At 44.7% G+C, this 22,754-nt stretch overlaps 1 protein-coding gene, 1 long non-coding RNA gene and 1 pseudogene across 3 annotated transcripts in view; 1 reads left to right on the forward strand and 2 right to left on the reverse strand.

The window, feature by feature from the left end:
* LOC135049950 (uncharacterized) overlaps positions 1-22,754 on the forward strand; it is a 164,135-nt gene that overhangs the window by 89,030 nt on the left and 52,351 nt on the right. The window lies entirely within an intron of this gene.
* The window catches only part of LRRC75A (leucine rich repeat containing 75A), a 585,529-nt gene that overhangs the window by 28,780 nt on the left and 533,995 nt on the right, over positions 1-22,754 (reverse strand). The gene's annotated exons all lie outside the window — the stretch shown is intronic.
* On the reverse strand, positions 2,476-2,594 carry LOC135053762 (5S ribosomal RNA; annotated as a pseudogene).

The raw sequence follows: 22,754 nt of genomic DNA on the forward strand, positions 1-22,754 counted from the left end.
TTGTGATACAGGTTGAGTATCCCATATCCAAATATTCCGAAATACGGAATATTCCGAAATACGGACTTTTTTGAGTGAGAGTGAGATAGTGAAATCTTTGTTTTCTGGTGACTCAATGTACACAAACTTTGTTTAATGCACAAAGTTATAAAAAATATTGGCTAAAATTACCTTCAGGCTGTGTGTATAAGGTGTATATGTAACATAAATGCATTCTGTGCTTAGATTTAGGTCCCATCACCATGATATCTCATTATGGTATGCAATTATTCCAAAATACGGAAAAATCCCATATCCAAAATACCTCTGGTCCCAAGCATTTTGGATAAGGGTGACTCAACCTGTATGTCGTTTTTATATCTTTAATTTATTTTTTCTTTTATGCTAATGAAAATCTTTATTCTTTTCAAACTGCCCTTTAACATATAATTTACACTTCAATGTTAGTATTATTTGATATATCATCCAGTTATATACAGAGCCTATTTTTTTTATTTGCTTCTCAGGAACCCGTACATATAATTAATACCTAGGGTCGGGATGCCCAATCTCTTCCTGTAGGCTGCAACAAAAAGATAAGTCCAATCATTTGATACTTTAGTAATAGTGCAGGTAAACTATTTGTGTTCAGTGGAAACATATGTCTGATGGATGTCACAGATTTGTACTCAAGAAATGTACAAACTGACCTAGGCACTAATAACATTCGAGGAGTGATTCAGAGGTGGACGCATAGAAACTGGTTTCTCTCTGCACGTGGGTCCAAGAGACATGTGTCCCGATGGTTATCACTGGGGCAAGTAGATTGGAAATGCATGGACAGCTATGTAATTTTCGAAGGGCGTCTCTCATCGGTGACAATAGGGATGACTAGCATGACAGTCTCTGCAACTAGTTCCAGCACCAGCAGCCATGGAACCACAGACATTCTGCGCCAGGTTGGCCAATGGTTAGCCGATAGTGCGCCTTTGTGGCCATTAATAAGATGCCCATCGCCTGTGACATTAGTATGCAGACGCAGTAGTGTCTGTGACAAGTCGCAGATGATATTCTGCTGCGTCCACCTTTGAATCACTCCTTATTTTGTTATTACACGTATAAGATATATGCGTGTGTAAGTAAATTATTGTTGGGTTGCTTCAGCACATACAGTTGCAAATAGCTTTCCTACAGTAAAAACTTTTCCTGTGCTCAATTTAATTGAAAACTATTGCTTAGTCCAAGATCTCTGTACACTGCCCATTGAGAGTCCATTCCAAGCTGGGATTGATATACAGTAAGCATGCCTCCACTTGTAGTGGATAAGGACCACAGCCTGCAATATTCAGCCTTTAGGGACTAGCAGACTGCATACTGTAGCACAACTATCTAATCGGAGCCCCAAGAGTAGTCATAGGATAGCCGTCACATGGCCTACAGCTGTTTTTGCAGATGAACTCAAGATGAGGCGTTTATTTTTGCTTATTTAAGAGAATATGGACTAAATGCGAGCTACCGGAAGTGCAGGACTTTGTGCGAGTCTACCTGGATTTTTAAAAGTGGCAATCATTTGCAAGGCAAAACCAACCTTTTAGCTGCAAGGACAAGGAGGACGCAGCCTTGCACTGGAAGAGCTTCATCCCCTGGCACACAATGGGACTCAGTGCAGCTGTGAGAGTTCTGGGGCAGGGCCATGTTGCTGTCCTCCTTTCCACACTCTCCTCCCATGCGGGTGCCCACCAGGCTTCCCCACCAGAGAACACATCCATCTCCACTGAATCAGTCTCAGCATTGGGGGCCTGGCCTAGCACCCTCTGAGCCCCAATTGAGACTCCCCCCGACTGGTGCATCTGAACTTGCAGCAGTCCCACACTGGAAGAGATCCAGCACCTAGCATACAATGGGGCTCAGGCTGTCAGAGTCCCATGGCAGTACAATGGTGCTGCCATCCTACAAATTCCGACTTACAATGGGAGAAAAAAGAAGGCTCTTGTGTGGGCGCACTCTGTATCAACTTCTTTGTAAATGTGTAAATTAGAATATGCTTAAAACATAACTTTTATTGATAATATTAAACCAAAATTACTCATCCCTGAGAACCGTGAAAAAATAATAAAGATTTGTGGGAAATGTTAAAATGTTCTGGTCTCTTTATTACAAAGAGTGTTCGGAAAGGTTGTAGACACTGGATTGTCATACCCCCATTTCCCCTGACCAGTACGGGGTTTCTGTATTGATGGGACCGGGGGGTGGTCAAAAACAGAATTTAATGGGAAAGTCAAATAACTTAACTTAAATTAGGTAGAATGGTAATCATTGGTCACCACACTATGGATTGAATACTTTAATTAAGTACAAATACCATTTTTATAGACAGAATTAGAGGCATCAAACTGCAATCAAGAATATGGACACAGTAATAGAGAAATACCAGATAGAATTAGTGGTGATACTGCTGTTGGTGTCTCATATCACATGAAAAGGAAATTAATTCCTGCTCTACAACATCAGGTATTCGCAGGCAGTCTCCTCTCCTGATACTGACCCGGCCCAACGCTGTTTAGCTTCCAAGATCGGACGAGATCGGGCGCTGGCAGCGTGGTATGGTAGTAGAGATTTATGTGTACACCAATGAGAGTGCACCTATATAAGAAATTGAGGAGTATGAGTTTAGGAAAAGATACAGGAGAGAAAAAATGACTGAATAAAAAGGGGTGAAAATATGTGGATCTGCTTTCCACGTTAGACACGGTTCAGAGATTCAGAGAAATGTGGTACAATGCTCCGAGAATCGTGGATGAGAGTCCACGAAAATGAGTGAATAGAGAAATATAGGATAGGAAGTTTCCTCAAAGAAGGGACTGATGTGACGAGCTGATTGCTTCAACAAGATAATAGGGCAGCTCGACGGCCACAAAAAATTATTATCACAAGGGACTGAAAGTCCTATTGGTATAGGGAAGGACTTCCTGGCGTCTCACCCTTTATTCTAGTGTAACTGAAAAATATGTTATATCTCACCGAGAAGAATATTATTCAGAAGGAGGCATATCACCATGTATGATAACAAAATATAGTTATAAATAACAGAATTCAAACTGTGAACAGGTTCTCACAGCATCAGGGAGAGCATGCCTTAAACATCATGAGTAGATATAGAATATTTTAGATACGCAACAGTATAGTGCCTATAAATTGATTGCACGGTTGAAGGGTGTACAACAATCAGACAATGAGTATAAATAAAAAATGTTTGTCCAAATATAAATGTGGGGAAGATGCAGAAAGGATTGCCTGTGTTAGAAATAGAATCATCTATCTATAATGATTTTGATGCCATGTTATCTACCGATAATTATGAGAAATATATATGGTATAGGGAATAATGCTCTGTTTAAAAACTGAGATTTTGGCCCATATTAGAGAGAATCCCTATACACACAAATCACAATGATATATGATGGATACAAATAGGGTTAAACAATTTCCTTAATTAAAGTGTTGCTATTTGTGGAACATGACCACAAGATAGAGGGGGCTTACGAATCTCCAATCTCTCCAGAGAGCCAGGTGAGCAGGTAAAATTTTCCTCAGGTACAGAGATGGTGCCATTAGAGGACTGTGTGAGCGGACCACCCCCCGCAGAAAACGCGTTTCGCCCGTAGGGCTTGTTCACTTTTGGGTTCCGTTCTTTTTCCTCCCATTGTAAGTCTGTGTACTTCCTGGCTCTGGGCGCACCACCAACTAGGACAGCATACTATAGCAAAAATTGGAATATATGTTACTCACTGTCCAATTTTGTTTTTTTCTCTATATATAAGTTATCATATCCTACACCACCTGTGCCCGATCGCCCTGTGTTTTGTTATCGTACAAATTCCCCCTATTCCACTGACAAGAAAATCCCAGGTTATTGCATGTGAAACTGGGATTTTTGTCAGTGAAAACAGCTCAACCTAGAAATCCAACCCTGCTAGCGATCAGGGTTTTTCCAGGGAAGGACACGGTTAAGGCTCAGTGTAAATGGGGTTAAGTTGAGTCGATACAACCCAGGACTCGTTTACAACATAGGAAGAGTTGGCGCTTGGAGATAGTCGGGGGGGGGGGGGGGGGGGATTTACCCCTATACAATAACTATTAGTTGGGAAAAATCAAACCTGTTTTAGTTGGAGAGACCGTTTTTTGCCATTTGGGAGCAAACAAATGAATATCATTTGTTCCCACACACTGCCAGATTATCATTCCATCCAGCCAAATAGTTAATTAGTTGGAACAAGGGTCCTCATTCCGAGTTGTTAGCTCATTAGTGGTTTTGGCAATGGAGCGATTTGTCGCAAACTGTGCATGCGCAATGTTCGCAGTGCGTCTGCGCCAAGTAAATTTGCCAAAAAGTTAGGTATTTTACTCACGGCTTAACGAAGAAATTTCTTCGTTTTGGTGATCGGAGTGTGATTGACAGGAAGTGGGTGTTTCTGGGCGGAAACTGGCCGTTTTATGGGTGTGTGCGAAAAAACGCTAAAGTTTCTGGGAAAAACGCGGGAGTGGCTGGAGAAACGGGGGAGTGTCTGGGCGAACGCTGGGTGTGTTTGTGACGTCAAACCAGGAACGAAACTGACTGAACTGATCGCAGTGGCTGAGTAAGTCTCGAGCTACTCAGAAACTGCTAAGAAATTTCTATTCGCAATTCTGCAAATCTTTCGTTCGCGATTCTGCTATGCTAAAATACACTTCCAGTAGGAGGCGGCTTAGCGTGTGCAAAGCTGCTAAAAGCAGCTTGCGAGCGAACAACTCGGAATGAGGGCCAATATCTTTCTGGTATATGGCCCACATGAGGGACCTATTCATTATCCTTTATGGTCCAGTTACACATATGTAAAAGCTATTTTCTGCATGTTTTCTAGTAATGGGACCATTTATTATTAGGTCCCAACTGGCCCAACTAATATTCAGCAAATGAGTTTGCTTATGGGAACCAGCTCCTTCCTATGGGAAGATTGTCCTGGGTTGCCAAGAGGGATCTGAGCGGATCCCTTCGTCATCATTGCAGTGTGACCCTGTGACCATGTGCATGCATGAACTCAAGTCGTGCATGCGCGGTCAGTCGGATCAGTAGGGCTACATTTCTGTGCTACTTCTGTAGCAGTGTATAGCCGGGTCCACATTGAGGCGAAGGGCAATCGGGCCAATTTAAGGGATGATTTCCCTTGAGCTTGATTGCCCTTACACACCAGAACAATTTAATGGAGGATGGAACTTTCACTCCATTATTAGGACGACCAGACAAAATCGCATGCAACCGCAGGAGCCCGCAAATCAACCATACACACTAAGGGGGTCATTCCAACTCGATCACACTCTGCACTTCCTCGCAGCGGTGCGATTGCGTTGGAACTGTGCATGCGTGGTGTGTGCATTGCGCACACGCGTCGTTGCCAGGCAACGGTAGTCACCATGCAACGACGGCGGGAATGAGGAAAGCAGTCGCAGCGGTGACCGCAAGAAGATTGACAGGAGGAAGGCGTGTCGGGCCGTCAACTGACCGGTTTCCGGGAGTGGTCCAGCGAATGCAGGCGTGTCCAGGCGTTTTGAGGGCGGACGTCTGACGTCAAATCCGGGACCTGCGTCGCTGGATCCGTCGCAAAGGGTAAGTAGGTATAGGGCTACTCTTGTTTTGCAGGAAACTTTTTTAGCATAGCAGGGCTGCACAAGCGATCGCAGTCCTGCTATGCTAAAATACACTCCCCCATAGGCGGCGTCATGTTGATTGCACGAGCAGCAAAAAGTTGCTACGTGCGATCAACTCGGAATGACCCCCCTAAGTGCTGTAGATAATTTGCTGTTACGAAATGGCAAATTGTCCCATATCTCTGCAATGTAATAGGGCTCTAGGGATCGACGGGACACCAACTTCTCAGAGCAATACCACTTTTGGTGATGAATAGGCCCCCAAATGAGCCACTCAAATTAAAACAAATCTAGATGGATGTTACATAACTAACCAGTAGGAAGACTGATATTACTTATAAAACCTCATAATAAATTAGCATTTTTTTTTAAGAAGAGCTGATGTGGCAAACTTGGACAGACCCCTGTAATATGCACAGGGCCGGTTCTAGACCTTGTGGCACCCAGGGCGGAAAAAAACAATCCTCACCAGCCCCGCTCCTGCTTTCCAACCGCTGCTGCCGCTCCGTCTCTGGCGCCCGCTCCTCTCTATGGGAGAGACGTCATGATGTCTCTCCCATAGCGCCACATAGATGCTAGAGGTCATAATTGCAGCGGGCGCCCACACAGCCCATAGCGCTTGCTGCAGCCGGAGTGCGGGAGGCGGGTGGGCGGCGGGTGCCTGTGGGGTGACTGCGGCCCCCCCCTCGGCCTGCAGCACCCTGGGCACCCATCCTGCTTGCCCATGCCTAGATCTGCTCCTTAATAAGCACAGTGTTCAGGTGCCTAACAAAGCAAAGCTTTTATGAGATGCTGCTCTGCTCCATAACAAACAGAACATAATGTTAATTCCACGTCACAGTTGTTTACTCATCTGAAGTTGAACCTTTGTCTGCTTGTGCTCTTTATACAGTACATTGGGTCCTGATCGCACCACCTGGAGATCTCTCTCCTCTCTGCAGTAACATGCCCAGACTGCTGTCCATCATTGATCATATAACAAGACAACAATAAATGCTTTCCTGATTCCTGAGTACAGCAATTTCATTCTACAGATAAAACTAGGCAATATCTATTCATTTTCCATTACAAATTTGAGTAGTCTGCCATTAAACTTTAATCAGAATCACGCTGTATTTTTAAATTAATCGGAAGCATCTCACTTTTGAAATCTTATCATTAAGATGATCTAGTATAGTCGAGACATTGTAAAATCACAATCTGATGAAACCACATATTTTAGTAATGAGCATTCAGACTTGAGAACAAAACTCAGAAATATACTGTACAAGATGAACAGTACAAACTAGAATCTTGAAACACAAACTCTCGTTAGTAAATGTGGAGTTCTTACTATAATCATATTAAGAGCATACTTGCTTACACTTTCACAAGCTGCACGAGACTTCCGATTTTCCAGGTTATCACCCCACACCCATGGAACAGTGGCTAATCTTCCACATCCCACCAGCTTCCCAGTGAATCAAGAAGGTTAAGGAGATTATACAGTGAATCCTGGTGCAGAATGGAGGTGGTAAGGCCAAATTTGCCTCATTAAAACCCCACTCCATCTTTCGGATACACAAATCTCTGTGTTTTGTTGGCAGGGCCTAGTAATGTAACATACTGTACCTGGCCCACAAGCAGATTCTCCTTTCTGGGGTTCTCCTCTTACTTGCCACCTTTTGAAAAATAATTTCAGGGAGACTTTGAAAGTAACACCTATTAGTGCGGACGTTTACGGCTAAATCAGGGAGGTGTGTCATGAAAATTACTTACATCTAAATGTAAATGAGCCCCAAAGTTAGTAAGATCTACTGTACTTGTTTAAGAAAATACACTGATATTTTGCAGGATTTGTTCGTGTATTGTGTTTAATAAAAGGTTCCATATACTGTAACTGGCCATGTAACTGGTGATCCCATTTGAATGTATTTATCTCTGATTTGTTTTTTTCCCCCAAGAATGTAACAGTTACATAATGGGGATAAGGTGCAATCAGGGAGATTGTTGATCTGTTCAGGGAGTCAGGGAGATTGCTATTATTTCAGGGAGTCTCCTGCAGAATGAGGGAGGGTAGGCAACTGGCAATGGATCTCCTGGAGAGGAGACACAGAGAGTAAGCAACTATTATTAAGAAACCAATAAAATGTTACAGAATACTGGGTGCTTTTTGTTCAAGCATCAAACACGTAGGGCAGAGCTGGCCAAACCAGTCCTCAAGATCTACCAACAGTTTACATTTTCCAGACCATCTAGCTGGCGCACAGGTGTAGTAATTACTAATTAAGATGTGCTGCATTCATTCCTAACTGACAATTCTACAGATCTCCAGGAGGCCTTGAAAACATGAACTGTTGGTAGATCTTGAGGACCGGTTTGGCCAGCCCTGACGTAGGGAATGATTGTGTGATTAACTTAATGTGATCATTGTAAACGTTATAACAGAGGATTAACAATAACATTGTAAAAGAGGGTACACTACAACAACAAAGAGAGACTACACGGACAGTTTAAGATACAGCACCACCTACTGTCCCTCCAGAATAGCTTATCAAGCAATACTTAAGTGTTGTTATGCTCCATCATATAAATTTATCAATGTTTTACCGAGAAGCAAATAAGCCAAAATATTGCAAAAGTGTCGCAGGTTTCCTATACAATAAAAGGCTAACGCTGCTCCTCACCTCTATGGGGGGAATTCAAGTGTTTTGCTGGTCGGCAACCACTAGATGCCTGAACCACGCCCCTCGCTGAGCTGTCCTGGTTGCCGTCTCCCTTCTGCTCCATGGGAGGTTTCAGTCCTCCTTTGGCTTGCCTTAGCATTTCCAATTCCAGGCCCTACCCTTTGGACTGTCCACAGCTACAACGTTATGGCGGTGATGGAGGCCCATCTCTGAGGGCAGGGGATTTGAATCCTTCTTTACTTGGAAAATCTACTACTCATGGCACAGTCTCCGGAGATATTGAATCGGCATATCCAACTGATGTTGTCCTTTCTCCATGCCAACGTTTGGATAATCAACTGGGCCAAGTCCTCACTTACCCCTTCTCAGAGGATGCTCCACCTCGGGGCTTTACTGGATGCCAGCCTACAACGCATCTTCCTACCTCAGGGAAAGATTGCAACATTATAGTTGTGCATTCACAACCTGCATTCACAACCTGGTTCACAGCCCCTGGGTCTCTATACATGCGGCCATGCAGACCCTGGGCTTAATGGTATCGGTATTCGACATGGTGGAATACGCTCAATTTCACTCCAGGCCGCTACAGAGCCTGATACTGGCCAGATGGAACGGCCTATTGACACACCTCAAGTCTTAGGCCCTAATTCTGATGCAAGAGGTTCATCAATACCTTGCATGGTGACTATATATACTCAAACTGGACAAGGGCCAACCTTTCTGGATTCCACACCAGACACTTCTCACCATAGACGCCAGTCTCCGAGAGTGGGGAGCAGTCACGGGCAGTCACTTCTTTCCGGGCCATTGGTCCCCAGCAGAAAGGACTCTCCCGATCAATGTACTAGAGCTCCGAGCGGTTTACAGGGCTCTTCAAATGGCTCAAGGCATCCTTCACGGTTCGCCATGGCAGTAGCCTTCATAAATCGGCAAGGCGGCACTTGAAGTGTGGCAGCCATGCAGGAAGTGTCTCGGATTCTCCCTGGGCAGAAATCTATATTCCAGCCATCTCACCCATCTTCATTCCAGGAGTCCTCAACTGGGAGGCGGACTTTTTCAGTCATCAGGATGTCCACGCCGGACAATAGTCTCTCCACCCAGATGTCTTTCAAATCCTGGTACTCAAATGGGGTTTGCCAGCCGTAAATTTCGTGGCCTCCAGACAAAACCACAAGGTTCCGGTGTACGGGGCCAGGACAAGTGATCCAGAAGCGACCTTTGTGGACGCACTCACTGTTCCATGGAACTTCCCTCTGGCATATCTCTTCCTTCCAGTATCTTTCTCAGAGTACTGCGCAAATTCAAGGAGGAAGGTGGCACGCTCATCCTGGTCGATCCAGCATGGCCCAGATGCCATTGGTTCTCAGATCTTTGAGATCTCTCCATAGACAAGCCCTTCCCTCTACCTCTTCGGCCAGACCTGTTCTCTCAGGGGCCATGTCTCCATTCGGACCTGCCATGCCTGTGTTTGACGGCGTGGCTCTTGAGACTTCCCTCCTGGCTTCTACGGTGCGGTAGTTCAGACTATGCTTCAGGCTTGGAAACCAGCCTCAGCCCGCATATATTACCAGATATGGCACTCCTACTTCCAGTGGTGTGTTCACCGTCACTACGTTCCTAAAGTTCTCAGGAAACCTCGGCTGTTAGCCTTCTTACAGGCGGGCCTAACCATGCGTCTTCGCCTGGCTTCTCTGAAGGGCCAGGCCTCCGCCTTGCCTGTCTGGTTCCAGAAGAGACTGGCTCCATTGCCAGATGTACGTACCTTTCTTCAGGGAGTACTACGAATACAACCTCCATTTGTCCCTCCGGTGGCTCCATGGGATTGTATTTGGTTCTACATGCCTTATCTCAGCCCTCTTTCGAACCCTTGGAGTCGGTAGACCTCAAGTGGTGAACCGCAAAGAACCTCTTTCTCCTGGCATTCGCCTCAGCACGCAGGGTCTCAGACTTGGGAGCTCTCTCGTGTCGCTCACCATTCTTAATTTTTCACTAGGACCGGGCGGTCCTTAGAACAAGAAAAGATTAACTACCTTAGGTAGTATCTAAGTTCCATATTAACAAACCCATTGTGGTACCGGCCTTTCAGGAACCCAGCCTCTCACAAGAGGAAGCATCGTTGGATGTGGTCCACGCTCTCCGGATCTACGTGGACCATACTGGTTCCCTTAGGAAGACCGATTCTTTATTCATCCTTTATGGATTTAACAAGCGGGGCTGGCCAGCCATTAAACAAATGTTGGCACATTGGCGCCACGTGGCCATTCCACAGGTGTATATACAAGTGGATCTGCCTGTTCCAAGCACAGTCTTTGCTCACTCTACTCGCTCTGTGGGTCCTTCATGGGCATCCAGCACATCTGCTGAACAACTCTGCAAGGCAGCTACATGGTGTACTGTCCTTACTTTTCTTAGATTCTATGCCTTTAATACGTTTGCCTCTCAGGATGCAACCTTTGGCCGCAATATCCTGCTTTCAGCTTAGGAGCGTTCCCTCCCTATTACAACTGCTTTGGGACTTCCCAAGATTAAGAATTAACCCTGTGGAGACCATAGACCCCGAAGAAGAAAAGAGGAGTTATGGTAAAACTTACCTTTGTTAACGGTCAATCTTTGAGGTCCATGGGATCCACAGGGCACCCACCCTGACACACCTAGCTTAATTGGCTTACTTTTCCGGGCACCAGCTACCTGCTCCTCTATGTGAGAGTGTGTTTCCTGTGTGTAGCATCCTTCCTTATCTCTCTTCTCTCCAGCTCCTGCTTTAGGCTCGTTACTAAAACTGAGCCTGAGCATGGGGGCGGGGTATGAAGGGGGAGTAGCCCAGTGCATCCTGGGAGGCTCACAAGCTTATTGTTCGGTGTTGATCCTTGTCTCCGCCAGCCATCATACCCAAGAAATAACCCACTGGATCTTGAAGAAAGAGCATTAACAAAGGTAAGTTTTACCATAGCTCCTCCTTTTCACACTTTAATTTAGATTTGTGTTTAGGCAAACTCCTCTCACATCTAAATCTCTCTGCACAAGTTACATCTGCCCCACCTGCAGCGCAGCATGATTTTACCAAGGTACAGTTACTTGCTAGTTTGCTTTGCTTCCAACTCAAAATAGGGACTGCCATCCACACCGTGGGTCGACAAACACTATGTGGATCCTGAAACGCAGGAACCGGAAGATCAACAAGTGTGTAATCCATTTCAAGCACCCCAGCAGTATAACCATAATGCAGTTGTGCTGCTGACAAGCGTGAAATTCTTTAAGTACCTTTCAATTTCATGGTGCCTGCGTTTCCGGTGTCCACATGGTGCTTGTTGACATTATAAATGTCGAAAAGACCTATGTATCCCAAACAAAAGAAATCATGCATATATCTGATATAAAATAGTGAGAAAGAAATCCCGTTGCTATGATCACTTCTGTAATAGGGAAAAACAAATGAAAGAAAACTAAGGGATGTGACCCACAACGTATAACACAAATTAGTTCCAATTATATGTAAGTAGCAACTAATTACTGACCTGAAAGCTCAGTGTGTGATATCTGCAGTTATCACAGGATCTCATGGTTTAAGGCTGACTAGAAATAAATACATTTACATGGCTCCTTCTTAGACAAAGCTAATATTAGTTTCCAGAGAAAGCTGTTCTGGTAAATGGGTTTTCTTCCTCAGTACACAAAGAGTCACATCCCCACTTAATTAGAATAAATAATCCCCTAGCAACCCCATGTTTCTATGGAACAGAGAGAGATGTTTATCTTTTTACACCTGCTAATGAGACATAAAAATGGAATCTCAGAGCGCAGTGAGGTTAGGTCAGGTGAGATGGAGACATACTGTAACCCAGTCACTCACTGCGCAGTGTCTGCTTGCTACAAGCAAGGAAGAGGCCTCATTCCTGACTTCATAACAAGCATCATCAGATTCACAGGAAAGGTCTTTAGGAAATATGGCGACTAGACTTAGTATAATGTCAATTACTTGACGTGGCAGTATCTAAAGAAAAATTTCACGGCACCCCTAGGCCAAATGTTTCTTATTGAGAAATTTGGAAAAAAAATATTAAATTAAGTAAATTATGTTTATATGTCATCCTTAAGGCCCATACATATTAGACGATGTCGCTCTGTGAGCCACATCGTCTAACGTTTCCACCTCCCGGGCCGGCCGGTCGGCGGCCTCCTGTACGCACTGAGCGATATGACCACTCATATCGCTCAGTGACGTCACGCCCCCGCCAGCCCTGCATGAAGGTCGTGGACGACAGTCCACATCCTTCATGCATGCCCTACCGACAGCGACGATCGTTGCCGACCCGCGGGGCCGCGCATCGGTCGTCGCTGGCGGCATACACACTTAACGATAAAATGAGCGACGTCGCTCAAGGAGGGGGAAAATGAGCGACGTCGCTCATTTTATCGTTAAGTGTGTATGGACCTTTAGGTTCAGTTATGTGGTGAGGAAAAATATTTGCTTTCGTTTGTCCACATATTTTATGACTGGCAGCCACAAACACTAGTTTTACCTATTACATTGACAATAAATAGTTTGAATTGGTCTTGGACCACCAACCTTAGGGTGTGTACACACGGTGAGATCCTTGCTATGTTCGATTTTTACTTGCGATTTCCCTTGAACTCCCCGAAGCCCAGATAGGACAGATTTTGACTAACTTTTCTTGAGATATGGACTATGGGGTATATTTACTAACATTCGTAATTTTCGGAAAAAGGTCAAAGTTCAATCACGAATGACATCGAAAGTGTAAAACTGCAACTTTTTGAATTTATTACGACTAATTTACTAAGCTGTCGTATTCGGATTTTTCATTTGTTCCGATGTCGATGTCATTCGTGTTTTTTTTACCTTTTTTACGGCAGTGATTAGCAAAACACTGCCGACTTTTTCAAAATGAATCTCTGTGTGATCCGTGCTGGGGTTCATTTTTTTTTTTTTTAAATAAACACTGTAAAACGGAGGAAAAAAATGCGTGGGGTCCCCCCTCCTAAGCATAACCAGCCTCGGGCTCTTTGAGCCGACCCTGGTTGCAGAAATATGGGGGGGGAAATGACAGGGGTTCCCCCATATTTAAGCAACCAGCATCGGGCTCTGCGCCTGGTCCTGGTTCCAAAAATACGGGGGACAAAAAGAGTAGGGGTCCCCCGTATTTCTAAAACCAGCACCGGGCTCCACTAGCTGGACAGATAATGCCACAGCCGGGGGTCACTTTTATATAGTGCCCTGCGGCCGTGGCATCAAAAATCCAACTAGTCACCCCTGGCCGGGGTACCCTGGGGAAGTGGGGACCCCTTCAATCAAGGGGTCCCCCCCAGCCACCCAAGGGCCAGGGGTGAAGCCCGAGGCTGTCCCCCCCATCCAATTGGCTGCGGATGGGGGGCTGATAGCCTTTTGTGAAAATGAAAAGATATTGTTTTTAGTAGCAGTACTACAAGGCCCAGCAAGCCTCCCCCGCATGCTGGTACTTGGAGAACCACAAGTACCAGCATGCGGCGGAAAAACGGGCCCGCTGGTACCTGTAGTACTACTACTAAAAAAATACCCAAAAAAAGACAAGACACACACACCTTGAAAGTAAAGATTTATTACATACATCCACACAAACATACAAACATACTTACCTATGGCCCCACGCAGGTCGGTCCTCTTCTCCAGTAGAATCCAAGGGGTACCTGTTGAATAAATTATACTCACCAGCTCCAGGGTCCCAGGCTCCTCGTAGCATCCATTTGTAATCCACGTACTTGAATAAAATAAAAAAACGGACACCCGAGCCACGCACTGAAAGGGGACCCATGTTTGCACATGGGTCCCCTTTCCCCGACTGCCAGAAACCCACTGTGACTTCTGTCTAAGTGGGTTTCTTCAGCCAATCAGGGAGCGCCACGTTGTAGCACCCTCCTGATCGGCTGTGTGCTCCTGTACTGACTGACAGGCAGCACGCGGCAGTGTTACAATGTAGCGCCTATACGCTCCATTGTAACCAATGCTGGGAACTTTCTGCCCTGCGGTTGACCGAAAGTGACCTCACCGCTGAGCAGAAAGTTCCCACCATTGGTTACAATGGAGCGCATAGGCGCTACATTGTAACACTGCCGCGTGCTGCCTGTCAGTCAGTACAGGAGCACACAGCCGATCAGGAGGGTGCTACAACGTGGCGCTCCCTGATTGGCTGAAGAAACCCACTTAGACAGAAGTCACAGTGGGTTTCTGGCAGTCGGGGAAAGGGGACCCATGTGCAAACATGGGTCCCCTTTCAGTGCGTGGCTCGGGTGTCCGTTTTTTTATTTTATTCAAGTACGTGGATTACAAATGGATGCTACGAGGAGCCTGGGACCATGGAGCTGGTGAGTATAATTTATTCAACAGGTACCCCTTGGATTCTACTGGAGAAGAGGACCGACCTGCGTGGGGCCATAGGTAAGTATGTTTGTATGTTTGTGTGGATGTATGTAATAAATCTTTACTTTCAAGGTGTGTGTGTCTTGTCTTTTTTTGGGTATTTTTTTAGTAGTAGTACTACAGGTACCAGCGGGCCCGTTTTTCCGCCGCATGCTGGTACTTGTGGTTCTCCAAGTACCAGCATGCGGTGGAGGCTTGCTGGGCCTTGTAGTACTGCTACTAAAAACAATATCTTTTCATTTTCACAAAAGTCTATCAGCCCCCCCATCCGCAGCCAATTGGATGGGGGGGACAGCCTCGGGCTTCACACCTGGCCCTTGGGTGGCTGGGGGGGGGGGGACCCCTTGATTGAAGGGGTCCCCACTTCCCCAGGGTACCCCGGCCAGGGGTGACTAGTTGGATTTTTGATGCCACGGCCGCAGGGCACTATATAAAAGTGACCCCCGGCTGTGGCATTATCTGTCCAGCTAGTGGAGCCCGGTGCTGGTTTTAGAAATACGGGGGACCCCTACTCTTTTTGTCCCCCGTATTTTTGGAACCAGGACCAGGCGCAGAGCCCGATGCTGGTTGCTTAAATATGGGGGAACCCCTGTCATTTCCCCCCCCATATTTCTGCAACCAGGGTCGGCTCAAAGAGCCCGAGGCTGGTTATGCTTAGGAGGGGGGACCCCACGCATTTTTTCCCCCGAAAATAACCACTTTCCCACCCCTTCCCACTGATATACATGCACGGATCTCATGGATCCGTGCATGCCTATCCAATCACGGGGAAAAAAAGCAGGTCTGTTTTTTTTTAGCACTTTTTTACGAGTTGTAATTTTTCACGGCAGTGTTTTTATTTTTTTTGCTTTGCACTTCTTAGTAAATTACCGAGATTCATACTTAAACAGCCGCATTCTGACCGATGGTGTATTCATTCGTAATTTTTTTCTTGGACTTCCAAAAAATTACGAATGCCCTCATCACTGCCGTGATTTGAGTTTAGTAAATTACCGAGATGACACTTTGAAGAAAAAACGGCATCTCGGTCAAAATCGGGACCTTAGTAAATATACCCCTATGTGTGCTTACGATTTTGGCTTATGTGAGATTTTGGCTTATGTGAGATGTCATTGACATGTGAGATGAACTAGATAGTACACCGATCTAGCAAGGATTGACTTGCCTGCACAGTCTATCTTTTCTTGCGATGCCGACCTGGCGGGGCCGCACATCGGGATCGCAAGGTGACTTTCACCTTGCGATTTGCACTAACTTTTCTTGCTATTTTCACTATATAGTCAAAATCTTAAGAAAAAATCTCACCGTGTGTACACACCTTTAGGCACCCCTGCAAGTGTCATGATGCACCCCAGGGTGCCACGGCACACAGTTTGAGAACCACTGGGCTAATGGGCCCTATACACTGGGCGATAATACTCAAAGATATGAACGATCTCGTTCATTAATGAACGAGATACCGTTCATATCTTTCAGTGTGGAGGCACCAGCGATGAACGATGCGTGGCCCCGCGCTCGTTCATCGCTGGTGCCCAGTTGCTAGTGCATGCAGGCCAATATGGACGATCTCGTCCATATTTGCCTGCACTGCTATGTAGCCGGGTGAGGGGGGGAGTGAAGAAACTTCACTCCCCCCGTCATTGCCCCCCCCCCCCCGCCGCCGGGTCGCCCGTATCCGCCGTCGGGCAGCTCGGCCGTGGATCGCGCAATGTGTAGGGCCCATTAGGATACACATCTGCTGCAAAATATGTTGGTCACACATTAAAATTTTAGGGGAAGGTCCGCATTTTGAAGCAGAATACCTATTTACTGTGGCCTTCACCCTCCCTACAGCACAACATGTTAATAATAAGAATTTACTAACCGGTAATTCTATTTCTCGTAGTCCGTAGTGGATGCTGGGAGCCCGTCCCAAGTGCGGACTCTCTGCAATACATGTATATAGTTATTGCTTAACTAAAGGGTTATTGTATGAGCCATCTGTTGAGAGAGGCTCAGTTATTGTTCATACTGTTAACTGGGTATAGTTATCACGAGTTGTACGGTGTGATTGGTGTGGCTGGTATGAGTCTTACCCTGGATTCCAAATCCTTTCCTTGTAGTGTCAGCTCTTCCGGGCACAGTTTCCCTAACCGAGGTCTGGAGGAGGGGCATAGAGGGAGGAGCCAGTGCACACCAGATAGTACCTAATCTTTCTTTTAGAGTGCCCAGTCTCCTGCGGAGCCAGTCTATACCCCATGGTCCTTACGGAGTACCCAGCATCCACTAGGACGTCAGAGAAAATTAATTGGATATTAGGTGCGAGAAAGCATTATGTAAGAGGCAGATTTGTCAAAAGTTAGAGAGTGATAAAGAGGAGATAGATAAAGTACCAACCAATCAGCTCCTAACTGACATATTACAGGCTGTGTTTGAGAAATGACAGCTAGAAGCTGGTTGGTTGGTACTTTATCTCTCTCCTCTTTGTCACTCTCCAAGCTTTGATAAATCTGCTCCTAAGTAAATTTTTAATCTCCTATATGACAGTTCATAGTGGTACAATTCAATCCCACATTTGTGACGGATAATACTGGCCCCTCTGCTACACCTTTTTATGTCCAGAACTGGCCATGACTGATTTGGTATATTAGACTAGATATTAGCTGGTGCCCCAAGTTCATATGAATCTGATGGCTTGCACTGGGGGTCACATGACTGGGAGAGTTCATGTCGTCTATGTCTGCTGGCAGCTCCTCTGTCTGTCTCCTCACTGGTGCAGAGACGCCCAGCAGAGACGCATGACTTCTCCCAGCAATCGTGCTATAGCAAGTGCTTTTTCAGCAGCATTGCAGCTCAAGTTTTCTAGCAGCTCTTACTGCCAAAGTGTGCTATGGATCATGGGGGCGGTTCCCGTGCCTGCTGGGCGCCCCCATGAAGCAATGGCGCCTAGGCCTCTGACTGTGACCTGTACGTAGGGCCATCTTTGGCTATGACCTGTGTATGACTCAATACTCCTAAAATTTGTCATTGCCACACCCCTTATGGCACATGGGGCTGTCCCATGAAGATCAGGACAGCTAGGTGGTACCGGCCAGTAACAAACAGTAAAAATGCAGTGACATTACAGGTGGCACTAAAGGACATCCATTTAATCTCTCAGTGCTGATCCTCGCCTGTAACACAGTGACCCAAAGTGATTTTCCTATTTAAAGTTCATTTTGTTACAAAAAAAAATCTTCAATAAACACACTGCTAATAATACACAACATCACTACAATTATAATTTTTAACGAATTAAAAACAATGGTGGTCATTCCGAGTTGTTCGCTGGGTAAATTTCTTCGCATCGCTGCGATTTTCCGCTTATTGCGCATGCGCAATGTTCGCACTGCGACTGCGCCAAGTAAATTTGCTTTGCAGTTAGGAATTTTACTCACGGCATTACGAGGTTTTTTCTTCGTTCTGGAGATCGGAGTGTGATTGACAGGAAGTGGGTGTTTCTGGGCGGAAACTGGCCGTTTTATGGGAGTGTGTGAAAAAACGCGGGAGTGGCTGGAGAAACGGAGGAGTGTCTGGGCGAACGCTGGGTGTGTTTGTGACGTCAAACAAGGAACGACAAGCACTGAACTGATCGCACTGGCAGAGTAAGTCTCGAGCTACTCAGAAACTGCACAGAGAAGTCTTTTCGCAATATTGCGAATCTTTCGTTCGCAATTTTGATAAGCTAAGATTCACTACCAGTAGGCGGCGGCTTAGCGTGTGCAAAGCTGCTAAAAGCAGCTTGCGAGCGAACAACTCGGAATGAGGGCCCATGTCAGCATACTATTATTATTATTACTACTACCAGATATTTACATAGCGCACACATATTCCGCAGCGCTTGACAGAGAATATTTGGCCATTTACATCAGTCCCTGCCCCAGTGGAGCTTACAGTCTATCCCAACCACATGTAATCACACACATTCATGCTAAGGTTAATTTGTAGGGAGCCAATTAACCTACCAGTATATTTTTGGATTGTGGGAGGAAACCGGACAACCAGGAGGAAACCCACACAAGCACAGGGAGAATATACAAACTCCACACAATAGGGCCATGGTGGGAATTGAACCCATGACCTCAGAGCTGTGAGGCAGTAATGCTAACCATTACACCGTCTGTGCTGCCCCACACAGTTTGAAAAACTGAAGCACAAAGTTATAAATGAATAAAATGTTATCCATACTGTATATGGCTCCCACATCACCTGTGTGATGTCTGGTGCAGAATTTCAGCAAAATTCTTTTACATTAACTTTGAAGATGCAGTGATTCTATAGAAATAAAAATAACCCTTCAAAGACTTTTGCTTAGTAGGAGAGAACGAAATCAAGGAGAAGTTCCTAGGTGATAAAGTATCACAAAATATGGTACTTATGTAATCATGAAATCAAGAGAGTGAATATGAGATAAAGGTTCCTTACTACCATTCCATCTTCTACACATCACACATCAGCACAGCATGAAGCATGTCATAAACAGTATCAATGCCAAACATAAAAACCTGTTACAGGGCGGAGACCACCTTTTTCTTCCAGTCAGTACAAGCAGGAATAAACTTGGCTTTGCTGAATATAAATCTGAAAAGATTTATAGAAATTTTCTGCAGTAAAAATATCTTTGTGTAGTGACGATAAATACAGATATTGTAAATGCTTCTACATGATTTGTGACTTACAAAATACATTCATAAATATTAAATATTCTGTTATAAAAATCGCAAATTGCATATGCAAGAACAGGATAAAATTATTGGTGTACTGTAATTGAAATGGACAGCGCCTGTTTTTTATACAATAGGACTGAAGGCTGTGGGCTGAAGCGAATGCAGGAAGCCTTTTAGTCTGCAGGTTATTGTCTCTGAATGAATAAGTCAGGTCATGTTATTTACTTAAGGAACAAAATAATATTTTACTTAAGTTTTCAAATAATGAACACCACAGCATACTTTCCTATTCCCCATAATTGTATACTGTATATATATATATAGAGAGAGAGAGAGAGAGAGAGAGAGATATCGATAGATATACTGTATATACAGTATGTATATATCTATCTATCTATCTATCTATCTATCTATCTATCTATATATATATATATATGTGGTACAGAGGGTTGCTCTTCACTCAAGATATAAGAATGCGTCTTCCTGGGTATCATCTACCATGTTAGAGAAGATATAATAGGGGGTTAATTGGCGGCACTCACAGATTTTCATACATAAAACAACGAGCAGGCTCCGTTAGTGCAACATTTAAAAAAATAGCTTTTTTAGGAGTATCCAGGCTTGTGACGTCCATCCGCACAACCTAATCTCTGATATTCTTTGCTTGTTTATAATAGTATAGTATCTATTACTGTAGCAATGGTAAGTCTGGGTCCGTATTTACTAGGGGCCAAACTTGTTTCGTCATTCTTGTGATGTTAGTACTTGATGTAGGGTTTGTACGCTCACATGGGTGTTTGGAAAATATACTTAAGGTAACATTGTGTTATCATTCTTCCTGATGAAAATTTACAGTGTAAATTAAAACATTAAACTAAGGAGCCTGCTTGTTGTTTATCTTACGCAATACATATATATATATATATATATATATATATATACTGCAATACTCGCGTGAGTGCCGAATGCTCCTCTATAAATAAATATATATAAATAAAATCTATTTGAAAGGGCTCTCCCAGCTTCTCCCCCTTCCTATTTATATTCCGCCCCCCTCGGCTTCTTCTCTCTTTCTCTCTGTTCTTGGGCGCAGGTGATCTGACAGTGTCACAGGCATCACACCAAGATATCATGACCGGAGCCCACTGTCATAATGGGTGGGAAGGAGGAACAGACCATGCACTGTGACTGTCACAGTCTGGCATTTCCCGCACAGCAGCAGCTGCCCCTGGTAGGAAATAAATAGTCGTTTCACATGTTTTTTTTTACATATGTGTTTAGAGACAAATATATCTTTATCAATCTGTATTAAAAAAAAGCTTTTGTGCAGCATCACTTGTGGGTGTCAGTGGCAGAATATTTATTTTATTATTAAAATAAACGGGGCAGTATCATTAAAAAACAACAACAGAATACTGTACTCAAGATATGCATGTACATATTAACTATAAAAACTGGCTTCTCAAAGTGACACTGGCATCTGCCTTTAATATGTATGTGTCTATCTTGAGTAGCGTATCCTGTTTTTAAAATGATACAGCACCATCCGCGCCCTGTTTACTTTAGGATCATATGCTGCCCTTGGGGAAGGGTAAAGAGGGAAGCAGCAAAAACTGAATTGACTTCTATTACCATAAAGATTTTCACAATGAATATGTTGTATACACATACACATGTACCTAAAGCCCCCCCCCCCCCCCTATTATTCTGTATTTGTCCCTAAAAATCCCCACTGGTGACACTGGAGATCACTGGAATGGCCGGAAACCGCTTCTCGGTAAAACTCACAAAGACCCCCAGAAAAAAAATAGTTGTGTAATCTGCTTAGTTTCCTACCAGGTAGCAGTACAGTAGGTGGTATATCCCAAAGATCTCAGAAACCTGGCTCCCTCTTGAAATTGTTCTATGTTCTTTTGATGGCATCTCTCAGAGATTTCTGCAAGAGATGTGTGCTGAGCGATTTAGCATAGGCGATGTCCCTTGAACATCCCGGTGCCTAGATCGCTCATACACGGCTAGCGATGTGTGCTGAGTGATCTATGCTAAGAAAAAAATCGCTATCGTTCATTCCTGTACACATGAGCAATGTCAAGTTTTGTGCTAAGCATTCTGGCTAGATTTTGCCTGTATGCAGGCCAATTTAGAACCTGCGATAGCGCTGCGCGGGGCCGTGCATCGCTATCGCTATGGGGCATACACATAGGGCGATGTGCTAAATTAAGTAAAAATCGCTAAGTGTGTACCCACCTTAATTCCCTGCCTACAGGTGCACTGAACATGATCTTTTTGTAGTAGCGTTAAGGGAGGTACACACAGAGAGATCAGTGCTTATTCTAAGCAATCTGACTAGATTGCTTAGAAATGAAGCATGGATCTCTCCGTGTGTATGCCCATAGTGATACCGATGCGTGGCCCCACGCGTCTTTATCGCTGACTCTTGATTCGGCATGCATGCCAAATCCAGTTAGATTGCCCAGTGCACCGTCGGGTGAAATGAGAGGCCCCCCTCCCCGTCATCCCCTTGCTCAGAGTGCTGAGCGGGGGAGAGATGTGTGCTGAGCGGTCTGTGCTAGATCACTCAGCACACATCTTCCCCGTGTGTATGGGGCTTTACTGCCAATCTCTGAGTTGGAGAGATACAGGAGCAGTAGGTGATAGGTACATCCCGAAGACCTTAGAAACCTGGGTCTCTCTTGAAATTGTCATACTGTATGCCTACCTCTTACTGCCATTTGGTAGGTAGCTGAGCAACATGATTATTTATGAGAAACAGAAATGCCGACAAGGAAAACAGACTCATTGCTAAAAATTAATATATTATTTATTGATTTTAATGTTATGTTTAATGTTTTACGTGGCATTGTATGTTTCAGCTTTTTTCTGCATATTTGCTAATTGTATGTGCTCATATTTACTTCTATCATAATGTACACATGCTTGAAATGAAGTAAACAATGCAACAAGGTACTAACCATCTGTTGTTTTCTTCTGTGGGTTTGTGTCGGGTGTTGGGGTGTTAGGAATGGTGGTGGTGGTGGTGGGGGGGGGGGGGGTGCAAAGCATATTATAGCACCTGGGCCCACCACTCTCTAGTTCCGCCACTGTTGCCTGCATTTGTTGTTGACCCTCCTCTGAGATATGCATTAGTAGGTTTACCATACTACACTATCCCTTTAAACTGGGACACTCGAGAATTACACATGTTCTGTGGCTGGCTGACTTCAAGACTGCATTTCACCTGGTTTTCTTTTAAGCAGACACAAAACCTGTGTAATCTATGAGTGTCCCGGTTTAAACGTATAGTAAGCCTATGCATGAGGCCAT

This window comes from Pseudophryne corroboree, chromosome 2, assembly GCF_028390025.1.
Source record: "Pseudophryne corroboree isolate aPseCor3 chromosome 2, aPseCor3.hap2, whole genome shotgun sequence".
NCBI lineage: Eukaryota > Metazoa > Chordata > Amphibia > Anura > Myobatrachidae > Pseudophryne > Pseudophryne corroboree.